Raw genomic sequence first — 6111 nt, 5'->3', positions numbered from 1 at the left:
TCAAAGAACACTGAAAATTCCGATCTAGCGTAACAAGAAGCAAGTATGCTGGCGAGCTACGAGTTACTATGGAACTGTTCCTGTAATGCTACACACATCTGCCAGAAGTGCACAATGAAAGGGGTTGAAAGGCATATCTTGATTGCAATAGTTAGTTAATACAAAAGTAATTTTTCTTTAGCTTGGTGTATTAGTTCCTGTTTATTAATGTTTGATCAATGTTGATTTCAGATTTTTTGTTACAGCAAAATGTGAAATCTTGTCCTTTGGATATTTCGGTTGGTCCTTGAGGAAATTTTTCTCTTTTTAAAAGTTAGCGGTCTCCATGAGGATTGTAACAAATTGGGGGCACTTGTGGGATTGAATCTAGAGGTTGCAGGACAGATTCACTGGAATTTTTCCATTCTTAAACAAGATTTCACATTTACTTCAGCTGTATTCAGTGGAAAGTCAACATGACTATTCAAATTGGTCAGGCGTTTTTGGGAGGAGACTTATCTGTTGGTGCCTTCCAACAGTTAGCAAAGGTTAATTTTAAGGTGTGACAAAGAAAGTAGAAGTTAAAAAGGCAGAGAGATTGTTGAAGTATTGGCTCAGCACTTAAGGAGTCAAAGGGTGATCACAATAGCACTCAAGATGAGTTAGCTAGCATTCAATCACAAACAAATCAACTTGAATTCAGGAAAGAGAGACAAAAGAGAAAGGCAGAGAAATGCAAAACAACCTGAATTAGAATTCCAATGAGCATGAGAAAAGGAAAACATCGAATTCTAAAGAGAAAGAGAAAAACTAAAATGAGATAAAGGGAAGCAAGAAAATTTGAACTGGACAGAGAAAAGCGTAGATAACGCAAGTAGGGGTGGAGGTAAAGCTTTAGGATGACTAAGAATTAACTCCTGGTTTAGATTTGGAGAGGAATATTCACTTAGTGTCTAAAATCTTTTGCCTCTCTTTCTCGAATTCAAGTTGATTTGTTTGTAATTGAATTCTAGCTAACTCACCTTGAGTGCTATTGTGAGAAGTAGTCGAAGTGTACTTAGCGTCATTTGAGAAAATTGTCACACAGCTACATTGGCTGAGGGAATTGGACTATTCTACTGCAGAGTGTATAAGTAGGAAAAGCTATGGGGGTGTACTCATCTCTGTCAGGCAAACAGCCTGGTGACTATGATACAGTGAAAACTGCTGTCTTCAATGCCTGAGTTAATGCCAGAAGCTTAAAGATAGAAATTTAGGAAGTTAAGGAAGATAGACTTTTGTGGAATTTGCTAAAGAAAAGTAGATTGTGTTTGATAATGATATAGGTTAAGATTGAACAAGACTTTGAAGATCTTAGAGATGGTTCTAATCAAAGAATTTAAAAAGTGTACCTTTAGGAATAAAGTCTCACTTGGAAGACCATAAAGCTGTTAAGATTAGGGAGGCTGCAGTAATGGCAAACAACTATGAGTCGTCTCTATGACTATGAGCTGGACAAATGAATGAAGTAGCAGTGGTTGACCATTTTGGAGATAGTGACCGTAATACAATTAGATTTATTATAATTATGGAAAATGACAAAGATAGAACAGGAATAAAAGTTCTAAATTGGGGAAAGACAAATTTTACGAAGCTGAGAGGTGACCTGGCCAAAGTGGACTGGTTACTTGAAGGGAAATCAGTGTCAGACCTGAGGGAGGCATTCGAAAGCGAGATTCTACTGGCACAGTGTAGACATATCCCCACAAAGAAAAGGGGCAGTACCACCAAATCTAGATCCCCTGGTTATCTAGAAGCATACAAAGTAAGACAAAGCAGAAAAAGAAAGCTTATGACAGTCACAAAAAACTTAATACTGTAGAAAACCTAGAGGAGTATGGGAAGTATAGGGGTAAGTAAAAAAGGTAACTAGGAAAGCAAAGAGAGGATAAGAAAATATATTGGCAGGTGAAATCAAAGAAAACCCAAAGATGTTTTACCAGTATATTAGGGGCAAGAGAATAACTAAGGAAAAGGTAGGGTCTATCAGGGATGTGCATAGTAACATGCGCACTAATGCTGAAGATGTGGGCAGGGTTCTCAATGTGTACTTTGTCTCTGTATTCACCAAGGAGTGGGTGATGCAGATATTATAGTTAAAGCGGAGGAGTGTGAAATATTAGATATAATAAGCATAGTGAAAGAGGAAGTACTGGAGGGACTTGGATCCTTGAGAGTGGATAAATCACCAGGGCTGGATGAATTGTATCCCAGGATGTTCAAGAAAGTCAAGAAGGAAATAACAGATAGCTATCACTAGATACAGGTGGGTACAGAGGGTTGGAGGTCTGCAAACATTGTACCATCATCTAAAAAGGGTGCAAGTGATAAACCAAATAATTATAGGCCAGTCAGTCCGATTCGACAGTGGGCAAATTATTAGAATCAATTCTGAGACGCAAGATAAACTGTCACTTAGAAAGGAACAGATTAATCAGGGATAGTCAGCATGGTTCTGTTAAGGGAAGGCCATGACTCAGTAACTTAATTGAATTTTTTGAGGAAATAACAAGGAGGATAGATGAGGGCAGTGCAGTGGATGTTGTCTATGTGGATTTTAGTAAAGCATTTGACAAGATCCCTGTTATTTGCACAGCCGATGGTAAATGCTCAGTTGTTCAAATCCCAAAGGGAAACTTGAAAAAACTGCCACAACTTGTTTTGTAATTTGTATAAATTTCGAGATGCAGGCCTTGAACTCAGTAGTAATAAGACCACCAAGTCTTAAACGTTTTTACAAAATTAGATTAAACATTTATTAATGAGAAATTATTTTAAGTACATAGATCTACAAATTACTATGATAACTTCTAAATCCCCTACTTAATCTGACTCCCAGTTACAGTTCCGTTAAAGCAGCAGTACGACACAGATTTTAAAAGACTCAAGCAAAGAAACATGAAACCCTGGACAAGTCTAATTCAAAGTGAGTTTTCTTAACTTCAGTTCTTTGAAAACAGCAGCTTGAGGCATAGATGCTGAAGGTTTTTCCACACTTGTTAGATCTTAAAATGCCTACTTTTACACATAGCCTTCACTCCTTTACACATATTTTCCCCTTTGAATGCAAATTCCCATTGTTTCACTATGTCTTTGGACTTTATCTTCCTGGTAATAAAAACCTCTCATAGCACTAATTTCTACCAGTAATCTTTGGAAAAAATAAACACTTTCTAAACTCCACCTGGCTAGGTAACACATTTCACCCCTCCTTTGCAAACAATCTAGCCAGGTTTACTTAAAAATGCAAATGTCCTTTTACATTACATTTTAAGTTTCCCCCATGTTTACATCAAAGCCTTCAGGCCAGCTGCCTTTAATCCAATTAAGTCTCTCACACAAACACACCCCATTATTATTCTATTTTACAATAAATTCCAATAACATAATGAGAATTATTATATCTTCCTAATAGTCACACATAGCAGACTGGTCAGAGAAGTAAAGCTCATGGTATACAGGGAGTGTGGCGAGCCAGATCCAAAATTGGCTCAGTGACAGGAAACAAAGGAAAATGGTTGATGGATGTTTTTGCGAATGGAACATGATTTCCAGTGGCGTTCTACAGGGCTCAGTGTTGGGTCCTTTGCCATTTGTTGTATACATTAATGATTTGGACTTAAATGTGGGTAGCATCAATGGGAACTTTGCATATGACACAAAGATTGGGCGTGAAGTTGAGAAAATGGTAGCTGTTATCTCCAGAATGATATCAATGGTCTGGTTGAGTGAGTGGACGGAAAAGCGGCAGATAGAATTCAATCCAGAGAAGTGAGGGGTAATGAATTTGGGGAGGGCAAACAAAGCTAGGGAACACAATAAAAGGGAGGATATTAAGAGGGATCGAGGAAATGAGAGACCTATGAGTGCATGTCCACAGGCCCCTAACGGTGGCAGGACAGGTGGATAAGGTGATAAATAAAGCATATGGAATGCTTTCCTTTATGGGACGAGGTATAGAATACAAAAGCTGGGAAGTAATGATGGAACTGTATAAACCGGTTAGACCATAGCTGGAATTTCGTGTACAGTTCTATTCGCCACATTACAGGAGGGACATAATTGCTCTGGAGAGAGTACAGAGGAGATTTAAAAGAATGTTGCCAGGCCTTGAAAATTGCAGCTACGAGGAAAGATTTGATGGGTTGGGGTTCTTTTCCTTGGAACTGAGGAGGCTGAGGGGTGACGTGATTGATGTGCAAGATTATGTGGGGCCTAGATGGACAGGGATGCCGTGTTTCTCCTAGCAGAGGGGGCAGATTTAAGGTAATTGATAGAAGGATTAGAGGGGTCATGAGGAAAAGTTTCTTCACCCAGAGGGTGGTGGGTGTTTGGAATTCGCTGCCTGGTTTGGTGGTGAAGGCAGAAACCCTCAACTCATTTAAAAGGTGCCTGGATCTGCACCTGAAGTTCTGTAACCTGCAAGACTACATACCAAGTGCCAGAAGGTGGGGTTAGAATGGGCAGCTAGGGGTTTTTCTTTCTCATCTGGCACAAACACATTGGGCTGAATAGCCTGTTTTTCTGCCGTAACTTTTCTATGGTTCTATTGTGGAGCAAATGGTTAGAGGGAAGAAACAGGCCCTTCCCAGAGTAGTGAGAGACACAATCTGAAGGTTAAGGTTGATTCAAAAGGTGTTGGCATGTTATCTTTTTCATTAAAAAAAGGACACGTGAAGGCTGAATGTTGGAAATTGAAAAGCAAGGGCGCAGCATTTCTAAAATTGCAGTACCCCTCCAGAAAACACTGATGGGCTCTCCTGTATCTACTACTAAAACAGGTCAGGGTGCAGGAAATTATGCAATTTTTCTGTTAAAGGTGGTGACCTCATTCTCGACCTGGTGAGGCAGGGAAACCAACTGTTATTCTTAGGGATAGAGGATAGCACACTCACTGCTGTTGACAGGTGGCGGTAATTTGCCCCCAGAAAATTTGCTTAATAAAAACATAATACAGAGTTATTGATGGAAATTGTTCACCTGTTCTTTGTATAAAGTTAACTTTAAAATGTGGTTTGATTACCAACGCTGCATTTGTGGGGGTGGTTCATAATTTGCCTATTACCGGTCTGGATTTTTTTTAATTAGCAAATGACTTGGCTGTGGATAAGGTAGCGACGTCTCCAGTGGTTTTAGAAGTTACACAGGTAAAGCGGAGGTATTTAAAAGAATCAACGGCTTCCTGTAATCCTGCCATGAGAATTAATATTTCAACCAAAGATGTGTCCAAAGAGTTAAAAATTCAGCCTAATAACTTTAAAGGGACGTTGGAGCATCAGGCTGAAAAGGGGTGGGTGGCGGGGGGGGGGGGGGGGGGCGGCGGGGGGTGTTAATGGCAGCTAGAGACAGAATTAAAAAGGCAAACAAAACATGAGCAAGGTGTGGCAAAGCAGATAGCAATAGTACTCAAAGCTAATGATGAAACAAAGGAAAGTAATGCTTTGGAGAATGGAAAAGCCAAATCCATTACCGACATTGTGGAACAAGGAAGGGTACATGTTCTTAAAATGTAAATTAAAGTTTCAAAATGATGAGGCAATCAGTCTTGCTAGAAAGGAATTAGGCAAAGCTGGGGAGAAGATATGTAAAAAGAAATTAGGAAAATTTGTGAACTGACTGAAAAGGGGTATAAGGCTACCTGAGCTGAACACTGAAATAACCTTATCCATGTTCTTAAAGCAGCTAAAGAAGATTTGAGTGAACTGAAAAATGAACTGCTTGCACAAAAAGTAGGCAGTATTAAACCTGCATCTCCAGGAAAAGAAAACCAAAGGGTTAAATCACGAAAAAGAATTTAAAGTTAAAAATAATCCTGAATTTAAACAGGGTGAGGTGAGTTTAATGGTGAATGACAATTTGGATGTTTGGCAGGTTGAAACTTTCTTCATAGATTTGGACATTAAAAACATGTAAACATGGAAGAAAATGGAGATCAGGAGTTAAAAACTGAATAGGGCGGTTCACAGTCTGTCTTAAAAAGTGAAAACCCCGATGGCAATCTGGTGACTGGCTTTATCGAAGAACAAAGGAAATTGCTGAAACCAGAGAGTAAGAAACAATATGACAAGGGATTTCTCCTTGGATTCCAATTCA

This window comes from Cetorhinus maximus, chromosome 20 (assembly GCF_964194155.1).
Source record: "Cetorhinus maximus chromosome 20, sCetMax3.hap1.1, whole genome shotgun sequence".
NCBI classification, from domain to species: domain Eukaryota; kingdom Metazoa; phylum Chordata; class Chondrichthyes; order Lamniformes; family Cetorhinidae; genus Cetorhinus; species Cetorhinus maximus.
The sequence above is the reverse complement of the archived record's forward strand: the minus strand, read 5'-3'. Positions refer to the sequence as shown.